Genomic DNA, 17,640 nt, shown 5'->3' on the forward strand with positions numbered 1-17,640 from the left:
GTTGGAGGGGAGACCTTAGATAGCTTTGCTTTTGTATGAGCAGATTGTTATGCTTTCAGCCCTGTGGTGGAGACGTGGCCCATCTGATGTATCTGCACATATACCTCTTGATGGGAATCAGGTTCCCCATGCCTGATAGAGCAGTACATAGCCTCCAACATTTCTCCAATGAAAATAGAGACATCCCATTCAATAATGATAAACTTACTATTTCTACCTCACATACCTTACTAAGTTGCCCCAGCTACTCTGGGCAGATTCCAGCATATATAAAAACATAATAAAACATTAAATTTTTTAAAAAACTTCCCTAAACAGAATTGTCTTCAGACGGCTTGGGGGTCAGATAACTCCATAGCCACCACCGTTTCTCCAATGAAAATAGGGACATCCTAAGGAAAAGTGGGACATTCCGGAAACAAATCAGAAACCGGGATGTCTTCTCGAAATCAGGGACATCCCTGGAAAATAGGGACTCTTGGAGGGTCTGACTGTGTTGTACAGACTATAGGTAGAAAGGCTGGGTGTTTGAATACTTAACACATGGAACATGTCTGACAAGAAGATAGCAAAACAGTTTCCCTTCTGGGCTTGTTGTGTATATTCAAGGAGTTTTACTGGAGGGCAGGGTCTGTAAAGTTGTGACCACCGGCAGCTTGGAGGAGAATAGCCTGCAAATACTTCCTCCAGCACCCTGAATCTGTTGGTTCTGCCTGTAGGTGTCATGCTGTCCCTGGAATGCAGATTCTTTCCCTGCTTGTTTATATGGTGGTTGAAATTTGGCAGTGAGATACTAAGACCCTCATCACATCATAAAGCCACTACAATACCAATTTATGATATATTCTGAGGTTTATAGAATTGTAGAGTTGGAAAGGGACCCCGAGGGTCATCTAGTCCAACCTCCTCCAATGCAGGGAATCTCAACTAAATCATACGTGTGAGATGGCCATCCAACCTCTCCTTATAAACCTCCAAGGAAGGAGAGTCTGTTCTGCTGTCAGAAAGCTCTTCCTGATGGTTAGTCGGAATCTCCCTGTAACTTGAAGCCATTGGTTCTGGTCCTACCCTCCGGAGCAGGAGAAAACAAGTTTGCCTCATCTTCCATGTGACGGCCCTTATGATGTTTGAAGATGGCTATTACACCTCATCTCAGTCTCCTCCGTTCCAGGGTAGACATACCCAGTTAACACAAGGACCAGAGATGGGGGGTTGGCCTGATTCAGCAGGCAGGCTCTTAATGTGTTCCTGGACAGGGGAAGTGGACAGCCAGGAACAGCAAGGATGGAAAGTGGATGCTGCAGGAGTCAGCCTAAGGCAGGGGTCCCCAGACTTACCGGGCTTCGGGCCGGAGGGCAGGGGAGTGCGCGCCAGTGCGCATGCGCACACGCACACGGTCGGGGGAAAAATAGCCGAAAATCGCTTGTGCGCATGCGTATGGGCCTCGCCCGACCCGGAAGTGCATCGGAAATGACCTCTTCTGGGTCGGGAGAGGCCCATACGCATGCGCACAAAGGATTTTCGGCGATTTTTTGCCGATTTTGAAGATCGTTGCCGCACCGTAAGAACAGGCGGCGGCAGCGGGCGGCGGGGGTCGTCGCGGGCAGGATTGGGAGGCCAATTGGGCCGCATCCGGCCCGGGGGCTGTAGTTTGGGGACCCCTGGCCTAAGGGAACCCACACTTCAGGTGCCCAGCCCTGACACCAGCCTCAGAAGCCTCAGTTTTCTGTGTGCCAGCCTCTCAGATGTTTGCCATGCCCTCCTCATGCCATCAAGCCTAACTCAGCAGGAGAGATGTCACCAAGGAAGGACAGTCTCACTTTTCCTCCATTTCTTCCTGGTTGGTGTCAGTGATGCAGGGCAGGGGGAGCGAAGATGCCCAACTCTAGAGCAGCCTTCCCTGCCGTTCACCAAGCATAAAAGACTCGACTGCCATCAATCAGAGTCCCCTAGGCTGGCAAGAAGCAGCCCCCCAGAGGAGGCTGAGACAAAATCATAAACCTGTAACAGACCGGAGAAGCATGAGACGCGTATTCACTTAATAACAGCCATTTGGGAAGCACCAAGAAGAAAAGGCGGAGATAAAGGAGAACGGGCTTTTTAAAACACTGAAATCAGTTTGGCAGTTACTAGGGTGTGCAGATTCTGAGGCCTCATTCACACCATGCATTTAAAGCTCCAGGATACCACTTTCAACAGTCACCGCTCCACACAAATAATTCTGGTACCTGTAGTTTGTTAAGGGTGCCAAGAGTTGTAAAATTAATAATAAAAATAAGTTTTCCTCCTATCTCCTCTCCATTTTTAATCAAGGCAGGACACTCAAATTTCATCTCTCAATCTCGATAGTCTGATTCATATTACAACTGCCTGTCTCCTCTGGAGGCACCTTTAATTTTGATCCAATATTCCAAATTGTGAAGCAGCTCTGCCTCTTGCAATGGCGGACTTGGAGTGTACCTCAGTGGCGGAGGGCTTGAGACCCAGCATCTTAACCCCCTTGCTTCTTCAGCAGCAGGAGCAGGCACAAAGACATCCACAGGTGCCCTTGTCCCCCGACTGCCTTCAGGTGTTTTTTTTTTTACAGCCTCGGGTAACCCCCTCCCCTCCGTCTGAGTCTGGTCCCAGAATGGGAGAGACGTTGCCATTTTTGTAGCTGGAGTCAGTCAGGGCCCTGCCTTCTCAGGCCAAGTGGGAAAGGCCTGCAAGGCACAGTAAATACAGCAAGAAGGCCTGGGATGTCTTTCTTGGGCACGAACAATAAAGCTAATAAGTGAAAAGTCAGCTCCGTGGACACACTCTGCATCCACAAGGTGGGGAGATTTGGTTACCTCCTTCGGGTGCTGGCTACATGCGTGGCAGCTGTCGTTGGACTATTGCCTTCTGCAGAGGAAAAAGGAAGCTGGATCAGACGCCTTTCGTGACACTACAAAACCCACCATGAACAGGTGCAAGAGAGCCCACAAGCAGGCCCAAGCCAGGAAAGACTGGCCTCCCTCAGGCTTAGGCCCAATCCTTTGCCCCAAAGGACCTCCATGGGCCCTGCAGCCTCCTGGGCAGAGGTGGAAGGGCAGCACCAGGGAAGAGGGCCGTACATGCCTTTGGCATCATCCTGACACCCCAAGGACACGCCACATTATTTGCATTAGTTGCTGTGGGAGCCTCTTGGAGGGTGGAAGTATTCAAAGAAATGAGTAAACGAAAAGCGGGCTGCTTACTTTGAAGTCGGGACCTTTTGGCATGGGCAAGGAGCAAAGATACGCTGCTGGCTGCCAGCTCCCTCAGCTTCTTCTCATTGGCAGCTGCGTAACGTCTGAGGTCCTGTGGGAGGAAAGAGCACCTCAGAGTTGGGGCCAGTTTGAGCCAAAATGCCAAGCACTGCCCCCACCAGGGAGTTTCTTGCAGTCCTTAACAACCCCTCAGGCCATAGGCGTCAACTTCCGGATAGGAAAATAAGGGATCAGTGGTGGCGCGGCACTGGAAGTCGCTTCTACACATGTCTGGACATGCGTAGAAGCGACTTCCGGTGCCGGCTCTGCCCGATTTCCGGTGCCCAGACATGGGCAGAGCGGCACTGGAAATCGGTTCTGCGCATGTCCAGACATGCGTAGAAGCGACTTCTGGTGCCGGGCTGCCCGTGTCCGCATGTCTGGGCACCAGAAATTGCTTCTGCACATGCTGGGGCATGCACAGAGGTGATTTCTGAAGCCAAGTGAGCGAGCAGCCAGCCGGGAGCCGGGATATGGCTGCCGGCGCCGGCAGGAGCTGCAAATCTGAGGGATTTACGGGATATTTTTCAATTCGGGAGACCAGTGGGAAACAGATTTAAATCCAGGGGTTTCCAGCGAAAAATGGGAGACTTGACAGCTATGCCTGAGTCCATCAGGACACTTATATTCAGTAGCAGGACCAGATTGCCATCATACGGGGCCTCACTGAGGTGGCCCCACAGCAAGCGCTGAAAATGTCCCTTGAGCTCCTGTAGGTGATGCCCATTTTCATCCCAGCGGGTCCACGGAGGGCGAAAAGGGAAAAGAGAAGAGATTTTGAGTTATGGGTTAAATCAGGCATCCCCAAACTGCGGCCCTCCAGATGCTTTGGCCTACAACTCCCATGATCCCTAGCTAACAGGACCAGTGGTTGGGGAAGATGGGAATTGTAGTCCAAAACATCTGGAGGGCCGCAGTTTGGGGATGCCTGAATTAAAGCCTTGTAATGTGTGAAGAAGAAAGAGCCACATAAAGGGAACTCAAGACTAACAACTTACCTCCTGGTCCCCTTCATTGTCTTCATCCGCAGCTGCCTGAAAGGCACAATGCAGGATGGTCCTGCGAGCTTCAGGGGGGAATTACGACTTCATGAAGCTGGAGAGATGGAGGGGAGAGTGTTACTCTGCCTCCTCCGAGTCTCCCTTGCCCCAGTCTCCCTCCTCCCACCGCTGTTCCCCACACTGAGCTTATCACACAGAGCTCTGCCCTACCACAACAACCCTCGCCCGTTAAAAGAAACAGCTTTTCAAGGTCCAATGGCTGAAATGGCAAAGGTCAGGCTGTTAGTTCATAGTGAGGTTCAGAGACAGGAGAATTGGGGGCAAAGACCACAGTCAGCGGGCAGAGGGTCTGAGGGATCCAGTCCCTACTCTCTTGTTTTCCCTAGTACTAACCTCAGGCCTTGAAGAGCTGTGGCACAACTGCAACAAGAGAAGGACATGGGGACAAGTTAGTTAATCCCTTAGCAGCTTCCAAGACTATTCCAAGAAACTTCTCCTTGATTTCCCTGCTTCTACACTCTTACTACAGGGGTGGCAAACCCCAGACTTTGGAGGCCAATCGTGGCCTGCAGCCCCCAGAATGTGGCTCACAAGAGAATGTGGCCCTCTAACTGTCGCCCAGGCCTATCCAATCGGCTGCCTCTCCCTCCTGCTTCCACTAGAAAAGCTTCCTCTCCTCTCTCAGTCAATAGCATCTTCATCAGACCCCACAAAACTGGTTGGCCAGTGGGGTGGGTCCAGATGAGCCTTGGGTCAGATCCAGCAGTCTAGCTCTTCTGATTTTTTTTTTTATACTAGCTTCAGCTCCCCCCACAAATTCTATACCCTGAGCTGCCACCCTAGCCTATTCCTGCCCTTTCCTTCCAAAAAATGGTGGCGGGGGGGGCACTTGCTCCCCTTTTGCCACAGGCTGCTCCTGGCGCTGGAGCACTTTGTTGCTCCTTCTTAGTGTCAGAAAATTTCTCAGTCGCCTAGGCTCAGAAGAGATGATGCAGAACAGAAATAGAGAATTGCCGGATAATGAAGAAGAAAGGGTTAATGAAATAGAGGAAGATGAAAATTTATAAGAGGTGGAAAATGATTTAAGATATAATATGAAAATTGCTAAAGATGAATTAAAAATGGAACCAGTGAGGGAGGAATCGAGGAAGTCTATATAACAACGTTAAGTAATGGTTACAGGTAGGTAGCCGTGTTGGTCTGGGTCGAAGTAAAATAAAAAAATTCCTTCAGTAGCACCTTAAAGACCAACTAAGTTTTTATTTTGGTATGAGCTTTCGTGTGCATGCACACTTCTTCAGATACAGTGAAATAGAAGTCCCCAGGCACTTATGTAGAGAAGGGGTGGGGAGGGGGTGGGGAGGGGGAGGGGAGGGGGGATCACTCAGAAGGGTGGTGGAAGTGGGTGATTGACTGACTGATAGCTGTTGATGACTACTTCTAGGTCAAGAAGTCAGGTTGCTAAATGCAAAACCTCCCACACAGAAAAACCATCCTCCACCGCTGCACTATCAAACATCTCCCATATCTCCATAGACTGGAAAGAGAAGTTGCTGAATTACAACTTATCACCAAGCTCAAAACCATGGAGGGACCTGGTTTGAACAGAGATATCGGATTCTTATCTCATTATACATGATAAGCGATCTTCAGCCATCTCAACCCTTGCTTTTTCATGCAAAACCATTTGCAGTCGTTTTCGGTCATCAACAGCTATCAGTCAGTCAATCACCCACTTCCACCACCCTTCTGAGTGATCCCCCCTCCCCTCCCCCTCCCCACCCCCTCCCCACCCCTTCTCTACATAAGTGCCTGGGGACTTCTATTTCACTGTATCTGAACAAGTGTGCATGCACACGAAAGCTCATACCAAAATAAAAACTTAGTTGGTCTTTAAGGTTCTACTGAAGGAATTTTTTTAACGTTAAGTAATGTAGATTGTCGATGTTGTTATTCTTTTTTCCTTTTCCTTTTTCTATTTTTGTATTATTTTCTTTTTTCTTTCATTCTTATAAAATGAATAAACATTATTTGAAAAAACAACAACAATACTTCTATAAGCAGCAGCCTAACCGACCAGGGGACCAAACTAACTGACACATAGTGGCAGTTGGTCCTCTCTTAGAATGTTGGATTTGACTGACATATCCCACATTCATAACATATGCAAAGAGGCAGCCAAGAGAATTCAGGGCTCGGAGAGAAAGGGGGTACCAGCTCCTGCCAGTCCAGATAGTTCATGCCCTTATTGCCTCAAGACTGGATTACTGCCATGCCCTGTACGTGGGGCTTCCCTTGTGCTTGACCTGGAAGCTGCAGTTAGTGCAGAATGCTGCAGCATGATTGCTCGCTGACAGGAGTGAGGCCTTGTCGACATACAACACCTACAGTGTTTTACCTTTTTGTAAACTGCTTTGAGTTTTTTTGTTTTGTTTACAATGAAGTGGTGTGTGAATTTTATGAAACAAACAAACAAAATAAACAGGGAGACGGGGGAAGTTTTTGCCCCATCGAATAGCAGAACTCTGGGTCATTAATTAACATCGATGGGGACTTCTTCACATAATGTTTAATTGGTTTGTGAAATCAGCAGCCGAAAGATGTGCAAAGGACAACCAAGGTTGGAAAGAGGGGGTCACACCTATTCATACTGTTCTATAGTATGTAGAACTTCCAGGTTTGGAGGCAGTCTATCACTGAAGCCACCTGTCAGAGGACAATCAACAGGATTGGGCTATTCCTTGTAGGCTTCCTGGCTGGCCACTGGACCAAACGGGCCTTTGCTCTGGTGTGAAGCCCTTTTTCCTGCCATGCTATATCCCATGAGGGATTGCAACACTCCACCCCAAAGGAAAGAGAAGCATTGCCAGCATTTAAAGGGCACCCCTGCCTAGTCTTTTGAGGACAGCCCTGCCCAGAGAGGGAGGAGACCTCTAGGTGGGTCCAAGAAGATGAGCAGAAGAAAGTTGGGCGGCTGAGAGAGAACGGTGGTGGAGTCTTGCTTAGAGGCAGAGAGACCCACAGAAAGGGGGGAGAATGCCTATTGGGCTTGACTGTTGGAGAGATGGAAGATGGAGGCGGAGAGACATGTAGTACTTAGAGTGCTGGACCAGGGTTCAAATCCCCATGAAGCTCACTGATTGACCTTTGGCCAGTCTTTTCCCCCTCAGCCTTGCCTACTTTGCAGGGTTGATGTGAGGGTAAAAACTGGTGCTGGGGAGAACCATGTATGCCATCTTGAGCTCCTTGGAGGAAAGCTGGCCTATGAATGTAAATAATGAATGTAATTGATGAGATGGGAGAGGAGAGGAGAGGAAATGGGAAGGCAAGGAAAGAGTGTGGAGGATCTGAGCTCTTCGGGAGGGGAGCTACTGGCCAAGACGATTTCAGGGGGCTGAGGCTGTGCAGGGGATCCCAGGACCCCACCTCAGGAGACATAGAGAAGGGGAAGAAATCCTACTTACAGTCTGAATGTGGTGTCCAGAAGAAGTCCTCCCCTCCTTTCTACACTACCTAACTAGCTAAGATGCCCACCCAAGCCTAATTCCAACCCCCAGCCCAGCCCAGCCCAGCCCTAAGCCTAAACCCTAACCCTTGCCCTAATCCTATGCCTAACTCTACCTATCCCTCTATATACAAAATGAATATAATATGCACAGATGTGCACGAAAATAAAAATGTAAAATAAAAAATATTTTAAAAAGAATAAAAAATTAAAATACAGAGCAAAAGTAAAAAAATAAAATCTATTTAAAAATATAATAAAACATTTAAATTAATGTTTTATTTAATAAAATATTAAAATAAAGAACAAAAGTAAAAATAAACAAAAAATATTAAAATATACAATTGAAACAATTAAAATCAGATTTAAAAAAAATCAAATAAATCAAATAAAAGTCAAAATGAGAAAATCCAAATAAGAAAATCCAAAGCCTCTCCTAAATCTTCCCCCAACCGCACCCACACCTCTATCTCTCCTGATCTCTCCTCACTAACCCACAGTGGACATCTGTAGTTGGTGGCTTTTAAGGGAGAAGCAAGAGATGTCACAAAGGAGGGCAAGTCATTGTTACCATGGCAACCCATCCACATTGACCCTGGGCCAATCTTGCCCCTCCTGATGTTTCTTCAGAACTTTGAAGCACCTGCTGTTCCGTCTGCAGGTTTGCTGAATCTTCTCTTTTGGAGTTCATGTTGTTATATCAGATCAGCCACATTTCCAAAGGGAGACAATCCCAAAGTCCCTTTAAATGCAGTAGAAGATTCCCAAGTATAGGGGTGTCCATAGCACAGGATTAGACAATCTGCTTTGCATGCATCAACATCCTCATCCTCATAGATAATCCTGGACGACATCTCTGAAACCCTGGAGAGCTGCTGCCGGTCAGTGTAGACGATGCTGAGGTAGATGGGTCCATGTCTGACTCTGTCCAAGGCAGTTTCCTATGAATATTCCTCGTAAGTCATTTACCCTGAAGACAAGCAAGCTAACTTGGAGTAAGGTCAGTGGATGTAAGAACAGAGGAAGAACCTCCTAAATCAGGCCAATGGCCCATCTAATTCAGCATCCTGTTCTCACATTGGCCAACCAGATGCCAATGTAATTCAGAAGCTTCGCTACCTCTGGCCGTGGAGGAAGAGCATAGCCATTGTGCTTAGTGGCCATTGAGAGCTTTCTCCTCCGTTAATTCCCTAAACCTATTTTAAAGCCATCCAGGTTGGTGGCTATCCCCATAGCTGCCAAGTTTTCCCTTTTCTCACGAGGAAGCCTATTCAGCATAAGGGAATTTCCCTTTTAAAAATGGATAACTTGGCAGCTATGGGCTATCCCTGCCTCCCTGTCGGAGGGAGTTCCATCATTTAACTCTCTGCTGTGTGAAGAAGGACTTTCTCTTATATGTCACGAGTCTTCCAACATTCAGCTTCATGGGATATCCGTAAGTTCTAGTGTTCGAAGAGAGGGAGGGAAAAAAATTCTCTACCCACTTTCTCCATGCCATGCCTAATTTTATAATCTTTTGTCTTGTCACCTCTTACCTTTTCTCTAAATGAAAAGGTAAAAAAACTGCAACTTTTCTTCATAGGGGAGTTGACCCTTCATAGGGGAGTCAAACGGTCCACTTTCAACTCCTAAAGAAGTCCAACTCTATAATTCTGTGATTCTTTGATTCTAAGTCCTGACACTTGCTAGGTCCAGGAAAGATGGTGGCCGAAAGGGCCCTACGGAAAACAGGGCTATGCACTAGGAATTCCATCGTCCAGGCCCAGGGCCTTCTTTAGCAGATGCAGTGCCAGGGTGCAAATATCCACCCAGCGCCCCCAAATTACCACGGATAGTGGGGTGGGTGGGTGAAGCTGCTCACTGTCAGCCATCGGGGGGTGCAGCTCTCCCCCATGCCGCTGTGGGAGAGCGATCCCCACAGAGGCCTGGGAGGGAAGCTGCATGCCCGCCAGCCATATAGTTGGCGGGACGCAGCTGGCATGCATGCAGGGAAAGGGGAGGCAGCCGGCAAAGCCACACAGCTCCCCCACTCGCTGGGGTGCCCCTGAGAGGCCGGCACCCGGGCGTGACACACCACTAAGCCCTATGGGAAAGACGGCTCTGTCCAGACCTCTGGTCTGAAGCCACTCTCATTGATTATCAATCAGAATAATGTACCACTTGTCCTCACCATGCTAACGTAGATAAATCTGTTAATTTCGTTTTCTCTCTCTCCAATTTCTCATTCCCCCACCCACTCTTCAGTTCAGTTCTCCACATTCCTGCACCAGTTTTGCAAGGAAACCAAACCCTGGGTAAACACTGGAACCCCTAGAGTCTTTCACCGCTCAGGGAGCGATCCAAAATCAGAACCAAGGGTCTCTAGTCGGTGCTTTGGCCCATCGCCTCATTTCCTCTAAATGCCCTGGCTCTTCGCCCAGTGTTTCACCACAGAACTCACTCGTTTTATTTCTTTATTGCTAGATTTCCCTTCTCAGAATGAAGGTCACACGGTAAAACGCTTGTGGAGATTAATAGCTAATTTCTGCTACAACCAATGCCCAACGTGTGTGGGAATCATGCCAACGGCATGTCACCAGGGCACAAGCAATACGTCTCCATTGCTTTGCTTGGAATCTCAGAGAGTTGCAGTGTTCCTGGCTTAAGCCAAGAGGAGCCTGAGGTGGTTTGGGGAGAATTCTGGGTGGTAGATTATAGACTCTTATATGCATCCCCAAACTCTGAGTGGCAAAAGACTCCGAGGTTGCCTGCACTTTGGTTTCTTTGGCATGAAGGTCAATGGAGACGGTGGTACCTTTAGGATATTTTTATTTACACACATGTACAAGCAGAGCATGGGACGCAGGTGGCGCTGTGGTCTAAAACCACAGAGCCTAGGGCTTGCCGATCAGAATATTGGCGGTTCGAATGGGGTGAGCTCCCATTGTTCGCTCCCTGCTCCTGCCCACCTAGCAGTTCGAAAGCACGTCAAAGTGCAAGTAGATAAATAGGTAACACTCCAGCGGGAAGGCAAACGGCGTTTCTGTGCGCTGCTCTGGTGTCGCCAGAAATGGCTTTGTCATGCTGGCCACATGACCCGGAAGCTGTCTGTGGACAAACGCTGGCTCCCTCGGCCAGTAAAGCGAGATGAGCTCTGCAACCCCAGAGTCGTTTGTGACTGGACTTAACTGTCAGGGGTCCCTTTACCCTTCACATTTACAACCAGAGCATAGTGTCAGGGACTGGGCAGAGGAGAAATGGTGGAGACTGCCTCCCCATCCTGACCCTTCCAGGGAGGAGGAGGAAGAAGACAGTACAGTAGTATCTTGGTTCTCAAATTTAATCCGTTCCGGAAGTCCATTCCAAAACCAAAGCGTTACAAAACCAAAACGTGTTTTCCCATAGAAAATGGATTAATCCATTTCAGACTTTTAAAAACAACCCATAAAAAAGCAATTTAACATGAATTTTACTATCTATAGAGACCATTGATCCATAAATTGAAAGCAATAAACAATGTACGGCAGTCACACAATCAATCAATCAATCAATCAATCAATTGGTAGCTGAACTGGGTTCCACACAGTCACAAAAACAAAGCCGCAAAAACGCAAAATAAATAGCAAAAACGGACAGACCTCAATGTAACACTCAAATCGGAAGCATAACACTCAAAACGGAGCATGTTCGGCTTCCAAAAAAAGTTTGCAAACTGGAACACTTCTAGGTTTGCAGTGTTTGGGTTCCAAGTTGGTTGAGTACCAAGGCATTTGAGAACCAAGGCACCACTTTTACAACAAGGGTTTGAGGGATGTAGCAGGGGAATGACACGTTGTCATTAGAAAGCATTCCAGACCCTCCATCTCCCAGAACCTGACAAGCCTTAAAAAGAGGAGAGCAAAGAGCTCGAAGACAGAGGGCATGTAGCAGCACCCGTAGAAGTGACAAATGAAGATGTGGGAGAGACCACGTGTGTGTGTGTGTGTGTGGAGATTCACTCGGGACAATGCCATTATCCAAGAGGCTGGGTTCTATAGCCTCTCTCTGTAAAGATTGAAATAAAAAAGGACGGTAAGAAACTCCCTTGTCTTTATACTTTCCTGGGCAACCAGCCGGGGGCCGCTGACAGCATCCTGACACAGTATGGAGCATCTCACAACATTAATGGTCCCAAAGATCTTGCTTCTCCATTAGATTTCTAGAGAAGTCCCAAAGTTGAGCTTAGGCTCAGCACAGAGCCAAACATGGCTGTTTCTCCAGCTTCTAGCATCACTCCATGTTCTCATATATACCCAGCCCTGCTTTGGCCTCTCGTTCTTCATCTTAGGTAAGGGGAATGGGGATAATGCCTACCCCTGCTTCCTGGAGAACACCATGACTTAGCTTAGCAGGAGCTATTGCTTTGAGATGCTGATGCAAACGCTTACCTGGCCTGTTCTCATAACACTGGAATTTGTGGACACCCAATGAAACCGAATGTTGAAAGATTCAGGACACATAAAAAGAAAGGACTTCTTCACACAGCACATAGATGAACTGTGGAACTCACTCCCATAAGAGGCAGCGATGGTCGACATAATAATAATAATAATAATAATAATAATAATAATAATAATAATAATAATAATATTATTTATACCCTGTCCATCTGGCTGGGTTTCCCCAGCCACTCTGGGTGGCTTCCAGAAGGATATTAAAATACAATAATCTATTAAACCTTAAAAGCTTCCCTAAACAGGGCTGCCTTCAGATGTCTTCTAAAAGTCTGGTACACAGTTGTTTTTCTCTTTGAAATCTGGTAGGAGGGCATTCCACAGGGCGGGGGCCACTACCGAGAAGGCCCTCTGCCTGGTTTCCTGTAACTTGGCTTCTCGCAGCGAGGGAACCGCCAGAAGGCCCTTGGCACTGAACCTCAGAATGATGGGGGTGGAGACGCTCCTTCAGGTATACTGGACCGAGGCCATTTAGGGCTTTAAAGGTCAGCACCAACACTTTGAATTGTGCTCGGAAACGTACTGGGAACCAATATATAAAAGTTGGACAGATTCATGGAGGAGAGGGCTATCGATGGCTCCTAGCTGTGAGGGCTATTCCCTGTCTCCACAGCTGGAGGCAATAACGCTTCTGAATCCCAGTTGCTGGAAGCCACAGGAGGCAAGAGGGCTCTTGTGCTTGGATCCGGCCTGTTGGCATTTGGGTGAGAACAGAATGCTGGACTTGATGGGCCAACTGGCCTGATCCAACTGGCTCCCCTTAGGTTTTCATGTTCTTTGAAAAAACAGACATTTCATTTAGCTATGTTGGTTAATAGATACATCTAGTTTTAAACTCATATTCAAATGCACCCACACATACACCCCCTCTTCCAAGTCCAACATTTCATTTATTCTTCCCCACTCACAATACTAACTTGGCCATTCAGCTTTATTCAAGTGTATTGCATTGTTTCACAAGCTGGCATTTCACCGCGTCAGCAAGTTCCCTGTGACTGGTTCAGAGGCTTGTTTGACCACCTGTGTCACATGTACCAAGACGTGTTGGCTCAAAGTTCCCACCAGCGCCCTCAGCCCTAGAGGAGGACTCTGTTCCTTTCATAAGGGCAAACAAAGGAAAAATAGCCTTCACCACCAGCAAAGCCAAAGGACGTAAATCTCAGCGGGTATGCTGGGAAGCTACGTCCTTGATGGAGGAGCACTGTAGAGATTGGAAAGCCCTACATAAAGAAAATAAATGAACTATCCTCCATGCACACAATATGCATGCTAAAAATAGATTAGATGTGAAAAATGAAACAAAAATAAACAAACCTGCACCCAGAGAAACAGGAATCGGTGACCTGTATACATGATGCAAACCGGGGAAATTATACATCATTTATCTTCAAAATAACTGAGAAACTTCAATTGGTCCAAGATGCAGTGGCCAGATTACTGGCTGGGGTTCCATTTAGATCTCGAATAACCTCTTTTCTAAATGAGCTGCGTAGGGTGCCAGTTCATTTCCAGCTCCAGTTCAAGGTGCTCATATTACTGTAAAGGTAAAGTAAAGGTAAAGGGACCCCTGACCATTAGGTCCAGTCGTGACCGACTCTGGGGTTGCGCGCTCATCTCACATTATTGGCCGGGGGAGCCGGCGTATAGCTTCCAGGTCATGTGGCCAGCATGACAAAGCCGCTTCTGGCAAACGAGAGCAGCACACGGAAACGCCGTTTACCTTCCCGCTGTAGCGGTTCCTATTTATCTACTTGCACTTTGATGTGCTTTCGAACTGCTAGGTTGGCAGGAGCTGGGACCAAGCAACGGGAGCTCACCCCGTCACAGGGATTCGAACCGCCGACCTTCTGATCAGCAAGCCCTAGGCTCAGTGGTTTAACCCACAGCGCCATATTACTGTATGAAACCCTAAATGACTTTGGTCCCCAATACCCGAAAGTACATATTTTTAGAACCCACCTTATTTCTGCTAAGTTGCTTTAAACTGTTTTTAATATGACATTTCAATTTCTGTAACCTACCCTGGGAATTCAGGGTGATGGTCCATTTGGCTCAGTATTGTCTACACTCCCTTGGCAACAATGACTCTCCAGGGTTTCAGCCAGGGGACATTCCCACACCTACCTGAAGCTACTAAACAGGATTCAAATTGTGTAGTTTTACATTGGCTGAAACATTTTACATCTGGAATTATAAATTGTGTGCTTTTAAGAGAACAGGATTTTATTTTTCATTACTGTCATTTTACAACTGTGTTTGAGATTAGTTTATCCCATTAGAATTCATTTGTTATTTTCATTTGTAAGCCGCCGTGCCAGATAAATGCCCCTAATTCAACCCACAGCACTGGAGGAAAACAAAACAAAACTCCTCATCATTATGAAAGATGATAACAATATCAATTCGCTTCAAAGTGTAATGTGACAAATCCAGCTACACACCTCGCTTTTGGTAGCGCAAACATTTTGAATTCGTTGTAAAATAGGCAGTATCAATCATGATTATACATCCACATGACGATTGGAGGGAGTTTGCGTCTCAACACCTGTTGCAAGCGGGGAGAGTGCTCTGTGACTCAGATTTTGCTTTTGGCATTTCAATGAGGAACTGGTTAGCTGTTGTGAGAACAGGATGCTGGACTGGATGGGCTCCCACTGGCCTGATCCAGCAGGCAGGCTTTTCTGGTGCTCTTATTTTCATTCATTTAATTTCATAGAATCATAGAGTTGGAAGAGACCACAAGGGCCATCCAGTCCATTTCTATGCCACTTTTCACCCGCATGACTCGCAAAGCCGTGTGCATACAATAAATAACAAGGACATCACGATGACAACACAAATCGTATAAAACAGGCATCCCCAAACTGCGGCCCTCCAGATGTTTTGGCCTACAACTCCCATGATCCCTAGCTAACAGGACCAGTGGTCGGGGAAGATGGGAATTGTAGTCCAAAACATCTGGGGAGGCCGAAGTTTGGGGATGCCTGGTATAAAATAACGAACAAATACACAGTTAAACAATTACAAACCATCAGTTCAACAACCACCTTCTATGAACCACTAGAGTGGTGCCTCGCCAGACTAATTTAATTTGTTCCGCGGGTCAATTCATTTTGCGAAAAATTTGTCTTGCGAATCGAGGTTTCCCATAGGAATACATTGAAATTTCTTTTTTTGCCCATAGGAACACATTAATTAAATTTCAATGCATTCCTATGGGAAACCGCGATTCGCAAGACGAATTTTTCGCAAAACGAATTCATCTTGCGAGTCACCGTCAGATCGCAAGACGCATTCGTCTTGCGAAAAATTTGTCTTGCAGGGCATTCGTCTTGCGAGGTACCACTGTATTAACAAAACAACTTAAAAATAGGCTCAAAAACAGCAAAACCACAAGGGAAGTCATATTATAAAATTCACAAAGCGTTACAGCACTTAGAACCCACAAAACAGTATTAACAACATTAGCAAACCAACAAACAAAATGAAACTAAGCACTGCTGAATTCACACTTTCTCTTTCTCTTGCCACCCCCACAACTCATAGTCTTCCACTCAGTTCATCAAAAGACACAGAAACATAAGGACCGTGGCAGCCATATAAATTGACCCCTTTCTGAAGGAGGATTGGTTGTTAAACACTCTGGAAAGTGTAATTCTGTGAGGGGAATAGGACAGGCATTCCAAACTGCGGCCCTCCAGATGTTTTGGCCTACAACTCCCATGATCCCTAGCTAAGAGGACCAGTGGTCAGGGATGATGGGAATTGTAGTCCCAAAACATCTGGAGGGCCGAAGTTTTGGGATGCCTGGAATAGGATGCTCCTGGCAACTCTCAGCACCCTTAAAAGACTACAGCTCCCACAGGCCTTTGCAGGAAGCCACGACTGTTCAAAGTGTTATCATGGCATTTTAAATGTATGTTGTGCTTTTACAAAAGCAATGTACACAAGTAAATAAATACATTAGCAGGATTTTTTTTTTTAAAAAAAACCCAACCACTTGTAATATTATAGGTAAGGTAAAGGGACCCCTGACCATTAGGTCCAGTCGTGACCGACTCTGGGGTTGCGCGCTCATCTCGCATTATTGGCCGAGGGAGCCGGCGTATAGCTTCCAGGTCATGTGGCCAGCATGACAAAGCCGCTTCTGGCAAACCAGAGCAGCACACGGAAACGCCGTTTACCTTCCCGCTGTAGCGGTTCCTATTTATCTACTTGCATTTTGACGTGCTTTCGAACTGCTAGGTTGGCAGGAGCTGGGACCAAGCAATGGGAGCTCACCCCGTCACAGGGATTCGAACCGCTGACCTTCTGATCAGCAAGCCCTAGGCTCAGTGGTTTAACCACAGCACCACCTGGGTCCCCCTGATATTATAGACAATGTACAAAAATCAGAAGTAATCAGAGATAAAGATTTTATTGACATGCATGAATGAGAATACAGGGACCAAGTATAATAAAGGAACCAAGGAACCAAGTAGTATAAAGGAACCAAGGGAGGGGGTGGAGGGAAGCCAGGGGATTCAAGTAATCCCATACTGTGGATTCAATGTGGATTGTATATATAGTTGTTTTAAATGTTTTATTTTTTTGCTCCCCCCCCTTAAAAGTAATGTTTTTGTTTTTGTGAAAATTAATAAAAATATTATAAAAATGAATGAATGAATGAATGAATGTTGTGAATGTGACCTGAGAGAAACCAAAACTGGCAGATGACTTGTTCCTGGGATGTGCCAGGGGAATTGGGCTCTCGTAGGCCAGGCCTGTTGATGCCAAGCATTCTCTCCTTCTCTGTGTGGATGACCTCATTGGTGCCCCCACACCCCCTGCCATCATCAGCCGGTGGAACCTGGACCATATTTGACTCTGGGGATTCTGAACCTTCTTCGTAGTCAAATGAGTTACCATCTATTGAATGGCTTTTCCCTGTGCAATTATTTACAGTACTGCCTTCCTAAATCTATAGCCGTATAGTCACTTTCAGTTTATCCTCATTTCCTTCTATTATTATTAACGATGATGGTTATTTCTTTCTGCTATTATTATTATTAATTGTTGTTATTTCTTGATTTCTTCTCCTGCGTGCCTGGCGCGACCCAGATTATTCCTTGCCTCTCTCTCCAACACCTACTGATCTTGGGTATATTATTATTTATCATCTTCATCCTCATCTAAACAGCAGCGCTGCGTTTCCCCCCCCGCCAAAGAATCTTTTCTTCCCTCCGGCACGTCCCCACCGGGACTTGGATTGGAGCAATTTATCTCAATTTGACCTGCCGGGCTCCTGGGCTAGTGATGTCACACAATTCAATTACAAGATGGATGGATTCCTTGCAAGGAGGAAGGGAGTGCTGTGGCGAGTGATTAGGCACAAGCCGTGTGTGTGTGTGTGT

The sequence above is a fragment of the Zootoca vivipara genome, chromosome 14, assembly GCF_965207765.1.
Source record: "Zootoca vivipara chromosome 14, rZooViv2.hap1.1, whole genome shotgun sequence".
NCBI lineage: Eukaryota > Metazoa > Chordata > Lepidosauria > Squamata > Lacertidae > Zootoca > Zootoca vivipara.